Below are 17,248 nucleotides of genomic sequence, written 5' to 3' on the forward strand. Positions count from 1 at the left end.
ACTAGATACAGCCTGGGGCACACAAGGTGTCCCATGCATAGTCCAGTTCAAACCGGTGCTGGGGCACTCCAGCCCCAGTCCTGGCGCGAAACTGGACAAAGGGAAGGGGGTGTAACCACCCCCCTCCCAGGTCCCACCCATAAGGCGTGACCTAGCAGGCAACCCAGCCCCCCAGATTAGTATAAGTGTGGTAGCTGGGCCCCAGGAAATTAGATTGTCCTGAACCTGCAACTTGAACAGAAACTCTGGACATTCGACGAAAGAAGAAGACTGAAGAATCTCCCTTGTGGCCAAGGAGTGGTCACCCTGTGCGAACAGGCACCATCAAGAGACTTACCCTTTGCTTTGCTGAAGTTCTACGAGGGACCGACTGCCGAGCCTGACCAGAGCCTTGACTTCCAGACTTCTCCGACCCTGATCCACATCCACAGCCGAGCTGAGATCCGTGGAGGCGACGAGAGACGTGGGACCGGCTACCTGGGAAAAGTGGCGAGTATCTTCCAGCGCAGCTTCTGAGGCACCCTCGAAGTTGTGCACCGGGGATTGAGAAGCCCCAACCCCAAGCACCATCTGCACCGAAGATCAGCCCCCCACACTCCATGAGTCCTGCGTGGGGCCCTTCTGCATTTTCCTGCTTGCCGCGTCTGTCCGGTTGCTTGCCCGTTGGCTAGTAACCTTTCCGACGACACCTTCGATTTTCTACTGCTGGTTTGGCTCCTCCAGACTGGCTCCTGCTCCTCTGTAAAAGAGAAGCACCCCAGACCTTCCTGGTCTGCACCAGAAGCAAGTCCTCCATTCCTCGTGGGTTCCGCTTGCCAAGGCTTGGTGAGTCCTAGTTCGACTTCGACGCCGCCGACAGCACGAGCCTTCGTGGGACAGCTCGCCTCCTGGTCCTGGTCGTCCTCGACGTCTCCTGGTACCCGTGGCTGCTGCGACAAGCTTCACCTCTTCACCTGCATCTTCACGACATCGCCTGGTTCCTTCCTGGTTCCACGTGGTCACTGGCTAGTGACCCAGACTCTGTCCCTTCTGCTTGCAGGTATCCTTCCTTCTTGATCCCGGCCTTGGGATCCACTGGACACTCTTCACTGACTGCCTGTCAGCATCTTTCCTTCAGGCATCCATAGAAGTCCACGACGAAACCCGACGCAAGTTCACACCTATGCACCCGCAGCCCGTGGGCTAGGTAACTTGGGTACTCCGGTGCTCACAAGGGTATTGACTATCCTAGGGTCTAGTTTCCGAGTCTCGACTTTCTAGCTATACCAGAAGTGTCCTAAAACTGCTTAATTCTGAACTGTACTATTTCTATCGATTATACGCATTACGCGTGAGTGTTTCCACTCTGCACCTGAATCCCGTGGGCCTCCCACTTCCTAACCTTGGGTAGTATAGTGTAGCCCCAGCGATTCCCTAGGCCTAGGCCTATCCTATTTCCGCGACAGTGGTCCTTATACCACTTACTTAGTATATGGTTTGCGTGGCCCCTAGGGCCTAACTGTATACTTACCTGTGTGACTTAATGTATGCTTAAATAAGACTGTGTTGTACTTACCTCGAATCTCAAAGAGTGCTGAGGGTTTGACTAGAATAAATACACTTTATTTTATATATATATATATATATATATATATATATATATATATATATATATATATATATATATATATATATATATATATATACCATACACAATGCGCGTCCTTCTGGGATCAGTCCCGTCGCCAGGTGGAGCGTCCTCCGGTAGTAACCCAAGCCGGTATCAAATTGTACAAAAGCTTCAAATAATGACGCTCACTCGGGAGTCCATTGCAACCATAGAGGTTTAATAAAGTGAACCGCTACGCGTTTCGACACTGAAAGTGTCTTAATCACACGATTTTCACAGTGCTACGTGACGTGTATAAGTAAACAGTAAACATAAAAAAAGGCATTACATTTGGGAGCAAGCCCTTTCTGCTCCGTTTTTTGGCATCCATCTTGGAACAGTACCCACAGTCAGTATATAATATCACACACAATGTATGATCCTGAACAAAATGCAAAAATCAATACATAAATATATTGTATACGCTATTGTTCTTGGTTTCAAAGCGGTGTAAGTACCCATGAGACATCTCTTATACAAAATGATGTTCAACCATGATTGCACATACTTGTGTGTCGATTGCTTGAGCCTAAATAAAGTTCAAACATATTTGATTGTTTCACAGGCAAGTGCCTTTACACCAATACTATTGATTATATACAAGTGGTGGAACTCTTTTGCAAGCGCTCTAGTGGCTTTGTGCAGATACCTTTCATGAATCCTGTAAATACTTCCCCAGGCTACTTTGCAAAATCAAAGGCCCCAAACCGTGAAAAACAAGAAAAAAGTGGATAAATACAAGTATCTAAGAAGGTAAAGATTAAACACAAGTTTTGTCACTTTACTTGTTGGAAAGTGCTTGGATGATTCTTGATGAAGAAAAGGGTAGGGTGCCCGTGAAATCTGTGATCCACAAAGAACACTTTTCATTGGTTGAAACTACTTTCAGTTCCAGAAACGTCCCACACCACACCCATTCCCCTCATTACTGCTTGAGATCCCCTAGGAGAAGGAGCTGAATTGACATTGAGATACAATGGCAGAACAGCAGACCTCTTCTGAGAGTGAGGCTAGCAGCACCACCATCATCCAGAGAAGGAGGAAACAAAAGAATTCTTTTGTATGGGAGTATTTTACTTTTCCAGAGGGGGAGAAAAAGGTCAATGCTCCATTGGTCACTTGCACACTTTGTGACCGTGTTTTATCTAGAGGAAATCCAAGGAAGAAGTATTCCTTTGGAAATCACTCTATGATGAGGCACCTTAGGGATAGACATCCCAGGACCTTTGCTCGACATACTGGAGAAATCTCTTCAGTAAGTCACCAGAGCCCAACCTCAGAAGCTCAGCCGAGTACATCATCGGCAGCTCAGCTGAGCCCTTCCTCTGAGGTGGGAGCATCACCTTCTTCTGCTCCTCTGGATGTTAACCCTCGATTTGGGAGGGTTGTAATGAGGTGTATAACGTGTTCTGGTCTTATTGTTTTTGGGGAGACCAGTGTTCCCCTTATTAACAATAAGATAGATCAGCACGTTTGTAGACGCTCATAATATTCCCATTCTTTCTTTCCTCCATCCCTGTATTAACCCAACGGCTCTTTTAAGAGCCAACCTTACCTCACAATTTTTTTTTTTTTTTTTAAGCTTTCCTTTTCGAAAAAAATGTTTTGCCGTGCGCGCACGGTACGCATAATTACGCGAAGTTCGCGGAATTTTTCCGTTTACGCCGTGCGCGTACGCTGCGCGCATTCGGCGTTTTTTTTTTTTTTTAAATTAAAATTATTTTTTTTCCCTTTGGGGTCCTTCTGAGACCCCCTGACCAAGGCTAGGGGGTCAGGAACTGTCCAGCCTGCCCCCTTTTCACGTTATCCTCCTTTGTTTTTCACCCCCTCAGACTGCGAGAGACAAAATGGCGGCCGACACTTCCTGGTTTCGACCGATTCGAATGTTTACTTTGATCTATCAACCAATCAGAATCGCGCTCGCGTACGGTAAGCTTACCGTAAGCGCACGGAGCGCGCCCATAGATATATATATTGATTTAAATGCTATTTTCTCAGGAAATACTGAACAGATTTACACAAGACCTTCAAAAGGCACATCCCTGACCTGAGGGCTACCTCTCTGCCAAATTTCACATAATTCTGTTCAGCCGTTCGGGCTGTAGCTCGGACTAAAGGTCCTATGGAAAAATGCATGGGGAAAACGCGTTTTGGGACCCCCCTTTTTTCTCAGCCCCCGCTTGACGAATCCCCCCGAGACTTTCAGGGTAGGAGCGGAGCGGAGCGCCCCATTAGTTTTGAACATTTTGCGAGGATTCCTCAACCGGCGCCAAAGTTATTCAAAATAGAATTTTGAGATTTCCTATGGAAACACGGTCCTAACTATAACTATCTACTGGCGACCGCCAGTAGATAATATATATGTATATATATATCTGTTGTGGTGTCCTTTCATTTGGTATTCAAGGGATTACATATGGTATAACAGCTGGCTTCACATGCCATTCAGAGTTTAGCCTAAGACTGCTCTTGTCCATGCTACCACTAGGATAGCTGGTCTATAAGGTTGACTTTACAACCAATCACCATAAGGGTTGTTTGGACTGATACAAGGTGTACACTAGAATTAGTGACATCATATATCAGGCCAACTTCTCACAACCACTACGCGCCGCGGCTTCACCGGACGGACCTCCCTGCTCCCTCCTGCTGCCAGCACCTGCCACGGCCCGACTGCCGTCTGATTCCTGCTGACCGGGGTGAGTGCCATCATTGCTGCAAGCCGTTGCGGCCGGGCTGAGGGTAGCGTGCGCCACACCGCGGGGCCCCCATTCCTGCCCTTCCTTTAAGCCTCCGCTGCCTCAAGGGTACTTGCCCAGTGTGTGCTAGGCCGCGCACCCCTCTTGTATCCCTGCTTCTTAGCTTTCTGCAGCAGCACCCCCCGCAATACCCACACAGCTGCCATCGAGAGTGCTCCCTGCCTGGTGGTGCACGGACTCACCGTCAGCTCGCCTCTTCAGGCCTGGCCTGCCGCATTGGTTTCACACGCTCCTGCAACGCCTCCCTGCCTGCCAGTTGGCCTGATTGCCCGGGGGGGGGGGGGGGGGGCCTGCTGACATCCCTCGAGGCGGGGGACCGCATAATCTGCCTTTGCTCCTTCCTCCCGGCGCCTTCTCGGACGTTGCCTGCTGCACCATCTCCTTGCTCTGCCTGTCGCCCTGGCTGTGGTGGGGACTGTTGCCCTGCTACACAGCCGTGTTCCTTGTCCACTCCCCTCCTGGCTGACGACATGGGTAAGGCTGACCCCAAGCAACCCAGGCTTACTTTCGAGCAACGCCACCAGACGCGCCAGGACGGCGCGGTCGCCAATGGACGCGATTCCAATCCCCCCGCGGAGATGACCACCTCCCGGGAGTACAACCTCAAGGCCATCATGTTGGAGGTCAAATCTGCCGTTTCTGGCATAGCTGCACTGCTGGACCAGCTCTCTTCACGTCTCGATGTGGTCAAATCGCGGGTTGACTCGCACGACAACCGCTTGCTGCATGTCGAGACGAGGTTATCTGACGCTGAAGACGCCGCCACCCAGGACCGACAAAAACTCCTTCTAATTGATAAAATCCTGGAGCTAATACGCACCAAAAACGAGGACTTGGAGGCCCGTTCCCGAAGGAATAACCTCCGCATCACGGAGTGCCAGAGTACACGAGCATTGCGCGAATGGAGGATTTTGTGGAACAATTGGCGCGTTAACTGTTTGGGGACGTGCTCTCCCCAGTCTTCATTGTGGAACGAGCCCATCACTCCCTTGGCCCTCGCCCTGCCCCCGGATTACCAGCTCGCCCCATCATCACCAAAATACTCAACTTTCGGGATCAGGACGCCATCCTTCGGACGGCCAGGAAAAAGGGCGAGATCCGTCATCAAGGTAACTCCCTGTCCTTTTACCCGGATTACACTCTGGCGGTGCAGGCTGCCCATCGTGAGTTCCTGCCTGCAAAACGGATCCTCCAAAAGCATGAGATCCCTTATTCCCTCACCTATCCAACCAAGCTACATGTCAAACAGGGCTCTAAAACTCTCATCTTCCCTGATCCTAAGGACGCTCTCTCCTTCGCCAAGAAGCTTGACCGCACTCACCGTTCTACTCCAGCCACCTCTCAGAAACCAACTTCCGGCGTCCTAAGTGACAATGATTAACTCCACCCTCTTCTTCAGTGCTAACTGTACTTTGCTCTGCACTCTGGCTTCTCGCCCGGCGATCCCACCTAGCTAAATCTACACTACCCGGCTCTTGATGGTTTGCTGATGGGCTAGGCACAAATGTCCCTTTGCAAGACTCTGAATATGTTATCTGCTCTTAAATTTTGGCTTGGCCACCCGGTCTCCTTGACAGGGGTGTACGCCGAGCATCTGCATGGCCCCGCTGGATGATTGCCACTTTGGACATTGACTTATCCCCTCCCAGTTGTGGTTCCCTAGGGTGGGTATGGGTGGACTCTTGACCTGTTTGGGGGGTTGGTGTGGGCGGTGGGGATTTGTGGACTCCCTCCGAGATTTGTTTTTGTTTCCTTGCATTTTGCTGCTATATTGCACGCCTGACGATGTTGCTCCTGCATCGTTTCGTTACCCCTTATTGCACCCCTTACTTGCTTTTGCGAGCACCACGCCTCTGCGCACGGCAGTTGTCACCATCTTGCTTCCGCTGTTGGAGACGGATGGTTCCCCCTCAAAGCCCAGCCTTCTGCCACGCCATCTTACTGGCTGTCCACTAGCACCTCCTATGCTGCTGCACTTCCTATATTCTCCCCTGTTGCCAGGCACTTTCATACACACCTGCACAAGTGCCCCGGCCACTATCACCATATCCCTTGACATTCACTCTCCTCTCCTTGCCTAAATGACTGATACAATCTTCTGGACTTGGAATATACGCGGCCACAATGATCACCGCAAGGCTCGGCTGGTGCACGCACATCTCCATAGGCACAAAGTAGACATCTGTCTGCTCCAGGAAACCCATCTGCTCCCGGCATTGGCCTCCCGACTCCTCTCCCGGCACTGGGGTGAATCACACTCCTCTTTCTACTCTAACTACTCTCAGGGGTGTCTATCCTCATACGCACAGGGCTCCCCTGGCAGACCACACAGGTAATCACCGACCCCTCTGGGCGCTTTGTCATCCTCCATGGCTTCCTCCAGGCCCAACCCCTGACGATTACTGCACTATACGGATCCAATAATGACGACCCTGACTTCTTTGCACAGGTGTTGCACCACATTTCATCCCTTGGCCCTGCTGCGCTCCTTTGGGGGCGGTGGGGGGGGGACCTCAACGTCACACTCTCCACTGATCTTGACCGATCTGGCCTTCATTCTTTCACCCGCGGGCCGCGGCTCTCCTTAGCTCCATTCTCACTGAAAACTCCTTAAATGACACTTGGTGTCATCTGCGCCCCGAGGCTCGCGAGGGCTCTTGTGTCACTGGAACTCGCGGCTGTTGGTCCCGTCTGGATCTCTGGATCACAACCCCAGATGTCCTGTCCATGCTCTCCTCTGCCGATCACATGGCACGCACTCTTTCTGACCATGCCCCGGTTCAGCTCTGCCTACGTCTCCCCCAATCTCCTCGGCGTGCTTTCTCCTGGCAGCTTCCCCCTAATGCGCTGCGCGACTCCGTCTTCTGCGACAAGCTCCAAACAGTAATCACCAACTACTTTGAACTTAACTAGTGTTCCGTGGACTCTCCTTCTACGCTGTGGAAGGGTTTAAAGTCGTTATTCGCGGAGAATGCATCTCTAAACAGTCCGGAGTCTTTCGTTCCATTCGCAGCACGGTCGATAAACTGGAATCAGAAATTAAATCCTTGAATTCCTTCCATGCTCTTGACCCCAGCCCAAAAACACTTGCCCAACTTCGCGGTAAACATACGGAATTCACTAAAGAGGCTGACAGGGAGCACTCGTTCCTTGGCAGGGCGGCCCAGGCGCGCCGCTTCGGCAAGGGCGATCTCCCCGGTAAGACCCTGGCCAGTCTGCGTCGCCCGCCTGACGCTGCATGCTACATCATAGCACTTCAGGACGGTGGCCCAGCTCGAACCACTTCCCCTGCCGAAATCCAGGCAAGTTTCATGGATTTTTACACGCATTTGTACAAGGCAGATTCCACCCCCTTGCGCGAGGTCTTTGAACAGTATTTCGATACCATTCAGCTTCTATGGCTCGAAAATTACCATTGTGAATTCCTCGATGTGCCCTTCTCTAAAGAGGAAATACTCGCTGCTATCAATGGTATGCCTGGCGACAAGGCCCCCGGTCTAGACGGCCTGCCTGTATCTTTCTAGAAGACTTTCGCCCCGCTGTTAATACCGCACTTGGCCGCCATGTATAACGACTCATTTGAGAGTGGTCAATTCCCTCCCTCGCTTCGAGTGGCCATGTTGACCCTTCTCCTTAAACCGGATAAACCTCCTGAGCGCCGTGATTCCTATCGCCCCCTTTCCCTTATTAATACGGACAACTAAATCTTCGCCAAACTGCTCGCTTCTCGCCTTCTCCCTCTTATGTCACGCATTGCCCTCCCGGGCCAATCTGGATTAATTCCCAGCCGCACGACCTCCCACAATCTCAGGACCATTTTCTCCGTTCTGCACCAGATCAACCCAGCACTCCCGGTGGTCGCAGCCCTGCTTGACGCCACCAAAGCCTTTGATTCCCTAGAATGGCCCTTTCTCTTTTTCCTACTCACACGCCTTGGTTTTAGTCCGGCCTTCTTACGTAAAATCTCCCTGTTGTACACCCTTCATACTGCCCGTCTTCGGGTTAATGGTCAAATATCCGATCCCATTACCATCGGGCGTGGTGCCCACTCTCACCCATGCTCTTAGCTATCGCGATGGAACCACTGGCAGCTAGACTCCGACAGCACCACACCCAGAGGGGCATTGGATTTGCAGCCCGCGCCCTCTTAGTCTCTATGTACAAGGATGACGTCCCCTTATACGTCCGGAACCCCCAAGACAACCTTAGCCCTCTTGTACGCAAGATTATAAGGTTTGGTGGTTATTCAGGCATACAGGTGAACTGGAATAAGTCAGTCCTTTTCCCTATCACCAACGCCACCGTGCCCTTTACCCCAGACTTCCCCTTCGTGTGGGCATCAGCCCTACTCAGGAGTCTGGCTCAGCAGGGACGTGGACGAGCTTTGGAGGGCTAATTTCGGGCGCGAGGTTGACAGGCTCGAGTCCAAGATTCCCCCTGTCGCTAGCAGGTCGGATAGCAATCACCAAGATGGTAGCGCTCCCGAAGTTTTCATACTTATTTCTGAACATACCCGTTCCCCTCACTGCTCATTTTTTTCACAGGGTCCGCTCGCTGCTCATCTCTCTTATCTGGGCCGGTAAGCAGCCCAGGATTGCTTACAACACCCTCACCCTTCCGATGTCACGCGCGGTGGCCTCGGTGCTCCTAACTTTAAACTCTCCGCATTGTTCGCTCAGGCCAATTTCTTGCATTTCTGGCTTCACCCCACTCCTTTTCAGCCGTATGTGGCTGTTGAGGCAGATCTTGCCGCCCGTGGCCGCTCTCTACCACCTTGTTTACTCCAGCCACATTCCCACGCACTGAAATAGACACGGTCGGGACCCTGCGCTGGGCCTGGGAGGGTCTCCGCCGCTTTTCGGGCGATCCCATACTCTCAGCAAACTTGATGCCTATCGCTAGTCATCCGGCGTTCCCTCCTCTTCAGCACTCTGGTATGGTTAAACATGCCTCCCGTTTAGAGTTGAACACGCTGGCAGATCTCTATCCCGGGAATACTTTGTTTTCGCTCGCAGACGACTCCGGCCCCAAGGACACTTTACTTTTCTATCAGTTTCGGGCGATCTGCAGGGAGCTGCATGCCTCGTTCCCCCACCCCCCTTCCTCAATGGATGCTCTTGATTCCCTGCATTTGTCCTCTTCTCCTCAGAAATTGGTGACCAGGCTCTACGGCCTCTCGCTGGCAGCTACCTCTATTTTCACTGATCGTGCGCGTGTGGCGTGGGGAGCGGACCTTGGTATTGACATTTCCTAAGCTGTCTGGCTATATTGCTGTAACCAGACGAAGCGTTTGTCCCCCAACTATTGCCTGCGCCTTATCCATTTTCAATACTTGCATAGGCTTTACCACACTCCCGTTCAATTGCATAAGTTGGGGCTCATCCCCACTGACAGATGCCTGCCCTGCTCCGCTCCTGAGGCGGACTTCTCCCACCTCGCCTGGCTATGCCCCAAGGTCTCCGACTATTGGCATGAGGTATGCCCTGCCATTTCAGAGATCACCTCTTCGCTGGTTCAGCCTGATCCACCCGCTCTGCCTTTTGGGCTTTGTTAAATTCTGCCCAGACGCTTCCCGTCGCTTGATTACCATGCTGCTGGTCCTCACACGTAGCAGGGTTTCCATGTGCTGGGGCCGCAAACCTGCACCCAAGTTCACTCAATGGCTTGAGGACGCCTCGCGCTGCCAGACCTTATTGTATTCTGGGACCTTATGCCTACCAGATTTCGCCCACTTGACATATGGGGTCCCTTGGTATCATATCTCCTTGCCCGCACCCCCTCGAGCCCTGCGCCCTCTCCTGTGCTCCCCGCCGGCACTGTGCCCGCGGCGGCCGCCGGTGCTGGTCCGCGACCAGCTCTCCCCCTATCCCCACTCCCTCCGCTTCGTACTGTTCCTCTCCCCACTGCTCTGGTGCCTCCCATCACACAACGTTTTTCTAGCCTGATGTGCCTGGCGGAAAATGTGCCATGCCGTCGCCATTTGCCTTCTTCTATACTGGGTCAACCATGTCATCCTCTATTGTATACAAGTATATGGTGCTTCAATTTGGTGCAATTGTGTAACCTGTCTTTGCAATTTTTCAATAAAGGTTTTTGAAAAAAGAAAAAAGTCTGCTGCTACTTTTCTGATCCACAAGGTAATACCCTAGTGGGGCATTCCTGAGGCGATCAGATCCGACAATGGCACCCACTTTGACAATAATATCTTCTCCCATCTTACCACCTTGTTAGGAACAATGAACAGTCTTCAGCTTATCATCCCCAAAGCAATGGTATTGTGCAGCGCCTTAATGGCCTCCTCAAGAATAAAATAAGTAAACTGTGTGCGACATTGCAAAAGAAAAGGTTGCACTGTCTCCCACTAGCACGTTTTGCCTTAAGAAACAACCCAGGATCAGATCACCATTTGACTCCTCATCAAATTGTGACAGGCAGAACAATGAGCACATTTGTGCCATTACCAAGGCATAAGTTGGAGACTGAGAGTTCACCTGAAGTTGTAAAAACTGAAATGAATGTGTACATGTCTGAGTTAACAAAGATTGCAAAGTTCTTCTCTAACCAGGTCACTCGTATAGCTGACATGCACGACCACGCACCTCCTGTAGATGACCAACAGACACCATTGCCATTGGGAACATTAGTTTACATCCGAAACGCCAAGTGGAAGAATAGCAGATTTAATGGACCCTTCCCTGCGACTGAAAGCACAATTACGGGGGTGAAAGTTTAAGGCCACAAACCATGGATTCATCTGACAGATATCCGCCTAGCCCCGACCATGCCATCCATCCCTTCCGATATACAGCAGGCAAAAGAGGGGGGAGAACAGGAGAAGCACCCGGAGTAAAACGCCCCTCCATCATTTCAACAATAGACAATGCTTCTTTTCAGTTATGTATTTTCTGTTTGTTTTCCGTTCTCGGTGCACTAATACTACTATTCTTAGCCCTCGTGCATTTTTATTCCTTTCATCCTACATCAACTATTACACGCATTCGCAGAACTGTTGATAATGATACTGACCATCACCCTTTTCATACTGTTTTATTTGAGAATATGTGGTGCCAGCACACGCATAGTAAAGGCACATCCACATCCAACACCAGCTGTTATGTATGCTCCCTCATCCCCCATGCTGCTGCAGTGGGCAGACTGCATCTCCCTAAAGAGGTATCGCCAAATATCACATGCTGTCTCCTGTACCTCTTTTTATGCATAATAAAAGCACAGCTACAATCAACTCATGTTGACCCTGTAACTTCACGAGTTAACACAACTAGATTTGACACTACCCCTGAAGTCCTAGAAGTTCTGACAGAAAAATAAGAGATAATTGAAGAGATATCAAGAATGAAGAAGGCAGGGCAAAAGAGGGCACACACAGGGTCGGAAAACGGGGTATTGCACTGAGGCATTTTTGGAAGGCCTTACCCATCGTCCGAATTTAGTAATTATTTATCTAACCCTCTAGACCCTGACTGTGTGAGCAGACCAGGTCTTAGACTGACGGGATCAGTATTTGCCCATGACAAATGGCACACTGGAGCCAAGTTCACATGTGGAGCAATATCATTATGGGATGTTACCAAAACAAACAGTCACTTAAGATTTGATAGATAATAAGCCAGTGTCAAGAAATATGGGATGCAAATATACAGTGATATACAGGAATTACCACGCGCCCTAGAATAGCAATGAAGTTGATACAGTTTTCTCTTTCTGTCAGAGGAAATGGGACAGTAAGGACGGGGGGCAACCTCAACTGCATGTTTACCACCTACAACGTCGACATGCAGGGAGGCACCTCCAGACTGATTGATCACTATTGGATGTGTGGGGCCAGGCTGTACATACAACTACCCCCGAACTGGAATGGCCTCTGCTCCCTCGTGACTCTACATACCCCCTCACTGGTGATACCAGGTGTGAACATTTCCCAGTTACATGACCACACCATGGGCCGTCCAACGACCTTGCTTCATCAACACTGGACCAAAAACTGCACAATACCATGGTATACCAGTTTGGAAAGAAGTCCCACAGACTATTCAACGATGGCCAGCTCTTTTTTTGGAGCATCCTACCGTTTGTTCAGGCAAAAGCAACAGCTCACTGGCTGCAAGTGACGCTGGAAATTAATGAAGACAATCAATGCAACTAAAGATAGATTCAATACTATCAAGGAAGAACTCCGAGCCCTTAGACCTTGGTATACAGCACATATATGTACTGGACTTAATGACAGCCATGGAAGGAAGGGTGTGTAAGAAGATTGGGTTGGCCTGCGGTAGTTATGTGCCGACCAACGATGAGAACAATGCAACATTGACTGAGGCCATTCAGACATTGCATGACCTACACAAGAAAATGGTTAAGGGGATGCCCCTGACGGGTGGTTTAAGGGCTGGTTTGAATGGGTGCCGTCCTGGGTGTCGGGGTTGTTTAAGGCCTTGTTGCCTTTTATATCAATATTGCTCTTGATGCGTCATGTTTTTCAGGTAATAATAGCATGTTGTAAAAGGATGACAGCTAAAAGGCAAGGTACCTTTTTGGTTAGGAAAAGCGCTAAGGATGTCGAGCAATAGAGTAGAGAGCATAAGGTGATTACTTAATAGATGGGAAGGTGGGAAAAATATTGAATAATCAACTAGAGGGGGGACTGATGTAGGGAAATAATATGAATACATTTTATAGACTTATACACACAAATATAAAATCACAAACCTCAATACAAACATTTCAGGCAAGGGACGGTTTTAAACCTATTGTGAGGAAGTACCCGTCTGCACCAGACCATTACGACCCCCTCCGGGCCTGAACCCCCTCCAACGAACTCCCTTCCGGGCTTTACCCTACGGAACAGTGTCTACAACGCCCATGACAACGGCGACCCCGCCCCTCTCTCTGTTACAGGAACATTCCCCGAGAGACAGCAGACCGGAAGGACTACCCCTCGACCCCGGCAGCCCCTCCTCCCTGCCGGAAGCCCGCTCTATAAAAGGCGGAAGAGGAGAACCAGCAGGCGTCGGAACATCGTGGCAGGAGGTATCGACTCGAGACGTGGAGAAGGAAGAAGAAGAAGGCGGAGAACCCGAAGAGTGGTCCGAAGACTGGTGGAGTCCTACGGAGGTAGCTGAAGAGCGGCCGTAACTCGGAGGAGAGTTACGGCGGAGCGCGTGAGTACCTGTTTCCCTTCTTTCAGCGCTAGGCGTTCTGTGTATAAGACGTCAACCCCAGTATAAATATTCCATCTACTCAAGACAACCCGAGTCACCGAACCACCTGTGTAGATATTATATAGCACTGCATCCTGTAAATACCACCCTCACGACCCCCATTCCGAACACCTCTGTGCCTTCTACCCCACCTCCGACCCTCTCTACCTTTTTCCCTCACGATCGTTTTCTCTCCCATCTCACCCCTGGTTACGGCATAGAATAGCGAGTCTCAGCAGGACTAACGGCTCCCTTTTCCTTTCTCTTACTGCCCTCCGAGGAAACGCCTGGGACTTACTGAGCTTCGTCGTCCCCCTCTGACGTGACGTACCTGGAGTATCAACATCGACAACCAAGGAGGAAGACCGTGAACCAACACCTTGCCCTTTTCATTCCTGCTGGAGAACTTTTTCTTGTTGTTGTGAACTCTGCATTCAACCCTTTCACTTGCCTTGTGTGCAATAAAGCTCACCATTGCCCACTATATCCGGCCTCCTTGCCTGCTTTTCCAGCCCGCCGACCGCCCACGATCACACCTATGTAAGTAGTGAACCAGACAAGGCCAATAAATGGATGTGCTGAAAAACATAACTGTGGGTTTTGAAGAAATACACCAGTCACAAAGCACATTAGTTTTAGGAAAAACACATAAAATCTGCATGGAAAATGTAGCTGCGCTGAATCACATTAATAGATTAAATTTCTTTGCAGATTCAACAGATTCAAACTTAACAGGACATCAATAATTAGCATAGACGCCACAGAAAAGGTCACCACATTTCTATGTATTAAACAAACACAAGAGGTCAACAGTAGAAATTGTTTTTTGCACAGTCATGAAGCACTGGGCAGAGGCTGTAAACAATGGTGATTTCTGCCTTAGCCCAAGCCTGTTGAGAATATGTTAGAGTCAGATAGGGTGGGATGGGCCCAGGGACATCAAACAAGAGATGATCACTCGCTATGCAGACAAACAAAAATGTGTTTCTAGGATTATCTCACCCTTTTTCTGAGAACTAAATGAAAAACCCACCAGAGGGGGTTTCTGCTAAACATAGGCATGTACAGTGTTTAGATACTATCATGTCTACCCTGCTTGCTATTTGCATCATAGAAGAATTTGTAACACATTTTTTGTGGATTTTCAGGTATATATACTACTGCGTGTAATCCAGAACTTTGAACTTCAGACCTTGGTGTCTGTTTGAGACTGGATGATTTTCCCAATTGATTGATTAAAACCATATTATTGTGTAAAATTGTTCCGTCTTACTTTATTGTTCCGTCTTACTTTATTTATAGATTTTCCTCCAACAAGGGCCAACCCAGAAAACTATTTTCTCGTTGCCCTCTTAGAGGCAAAAGCATAAGCCGAAATTCTTCTACAAGACATCGCATGATGGGCTACTGAGAAACTAATACTATCTGACTGGCTTACTTCGCAACTGCAGCACTATCAACATCTTCACATTGTCTTATATGGCATACAAGTCAATAATAATAACCTCCAGGCCCCCTTTAACTGTGTGTTTTGTGGATTTCGCAGTACGATGATGGCCTTGTAATCCTAGACCAGAATAAAGTAGGGCTCCAGAGAGCCTTATATCATGATCTTTGGTAAATATAAAAATAAAGCTGCAATGAAATGGTTTCTAGAACAAAGAAATTCGACTACTTACCCTTATTAAGTTACCTTGGAATTTAGATGCCCAACAACGGCATTCACCAGTTTGCACATAAAATAAACACGGCTGCTACTTAGACGTTTGTACTTTGCAGAATTCATTTGAAACCTTAAAGTCCATCAAAGGACGCAATCCTTAAGGTAATCAGGATGGAGTCACTTGTTCCTGCCATCTCTCTCTTACGAGCTACCGATCTTTTTAGCAAAAATCAGTGCTTTATTAGATAAAATTCACTGCAAAATATTCACAAAATTATTTTGTCTCCCAGACGCCATGAAATGCTCACAGGTGTGCTTAAAGTTTGGTTTACAAATGCAAGATCTTGCCTACAATACACTTTTCCTAAAATATTGCTACAGCATAAAACATGCAGATCAAGGATTACAGAAAGATTTGGGGTGAAAAAGGGAATAAGTGGATAACAGAAAGACTACAGAGGGAAGTTTACTGTGTGACATATCTGGATACCAGGGCCAGCTTTAGGGAGGTGAGGCCGGAGCAGCTACACCTGGTGCTGAGTTTGGGGTGTTCTGTATTAACAAATAACTTGTAGGTTCCTTGTGTGTTCAACAGCTTTCAGGCAACAATAAAAATGTCATGATAACTCTGGTGATTAATGTTCCTGCTGGAGAAAGATCAGAGTTTGTCTAATGGCGCTTATCATAAAGAATCAGATAGGGTTAATATGCTAACTGCAATAACGTGCAAATCACAGAACTTGATTTTATGTGAATAGTTCAGTGGGTTAATGCTTTTGTCAGAGATCCTTTTGTTACTTTCCGTTCCTAAGTTACAATCATAATATAGCACAGGGACCTATGAACACTCAAAGAGCTACATGCAAACTGCATTGCATAGTTTAGAACATTATGTTTTTTCCCCCATCTTTCATTATCCTAATGTGGCTAAAAAGGGTTAGTAGGGGTAGAAATACATTCTTATTACTAACGCCAACTCCAATCACTGTGGCAAGTTTTAAATCCCAAGTGTGTGCTTCTCCATACCAAACACTCTTAAGATATACTTACTGCCTACTAGTATGGATGACGGTTCCTACACTATGTAATCCTCATTGTCTTATTTAATATTTGCCATGGAATGATTTACAAATGCATGATTTTACTGTCTCTGTATTAAGTATGTGTGATGTAAAGTGCTCTGACACCTTACACTGATATGAGGACTTAACAACAAATGAAATGTGAGGGAGGGGCTATTCAGAGATGAAGGACACTGTTCGAGTGTGTTATTAAGGAAATTCGTGGAGAAGGAAGTTATTGGGGGAGCACAATGAAAGATTGTTGCACCAGGCGCCACCACCGCTAGAGCCGGCCTTGCTGGATACAACAGAAATCTCAGAGAGGTACCAAAATGCTAGTTAGTTGGTAAGCTGTGGCCAGCACTGAACTTTAGTTTACCTGTTTTAAGCTATACCTTCAATAACATAGGCCACGCATCTTAGGAAGAATTACAAGTTAAAGCTTCTTAGGCCACGCCCATTTTAAAGTCCTCCCCCCAACCACTGTTTGCGTCCTACTCAAAGGCAGATGCTTGATTCCAGTGGCATGAAGAGCACGGGACTCACGTCTGAGCAGACCCTGTCCCACTCGGGGTGACAAATGCAAAAAGAACTGTTGATGGCCAGAATGTAGAACAATGTCGTACATTCACCCCAGTACAGAGACCTGGGCCTTAACCCATCGTTGAAGAAACCATGTCTCTGCTACCTGTCTGAACCAGATGATTTAACCAGGCCTCGGGCTCTTCCTGGTTGTCTTCGATTGCCCTAGTTGAGTCAGAGAGGATGCATAAGTCTGGCTCTCAAAACCGATCCAGAGAGGAGACAGGAGCATGGCTGCCCCAGCTCTTAGCGAGGCCTACCTATCGGTACAGGGAGAGGATAAATGCCTGGGTGTCCCAACTCATACATAGAGGGGG

General features: G+C 48.8%; 1 protein-coding gene and 1 pseudogene across 9 annotated transcripts in view; one reads left to right on the forward strand and one right to left on the reverse strand.

Annotated features, from left to right (window-relative positions):
- Positions 1–17,248, reverse strand: part of TDRD5 (tudor domain containing 5) — a 1,318,580-nt gene that overhangs the window by 1,300,802 nt on the left and 530 nt on the right. The gene's annotated exons all lie outside the window — the stretch shown is intronic.
- LOC146833891 (uncharacterized) overlaps positions 11,152–17,248 on the forward strand; it is a 33,362-nt pseudogene continuing 27,265 nt past the window's right edge.

The sequence above is a fragment of the Triturus cristatus genome, chromosome 4_2, assembly GCF_964204655.1.
Source record: "Triturus cristatus chromosome 4_2, aTriCri1.1, whole genome shotgun sequence".
Lineage (NCBI taxonomy): Eukaryota > Metazoa > Chordata > Amphibia > Caudata > Salamandridae > Triturus > Triturus cristatus.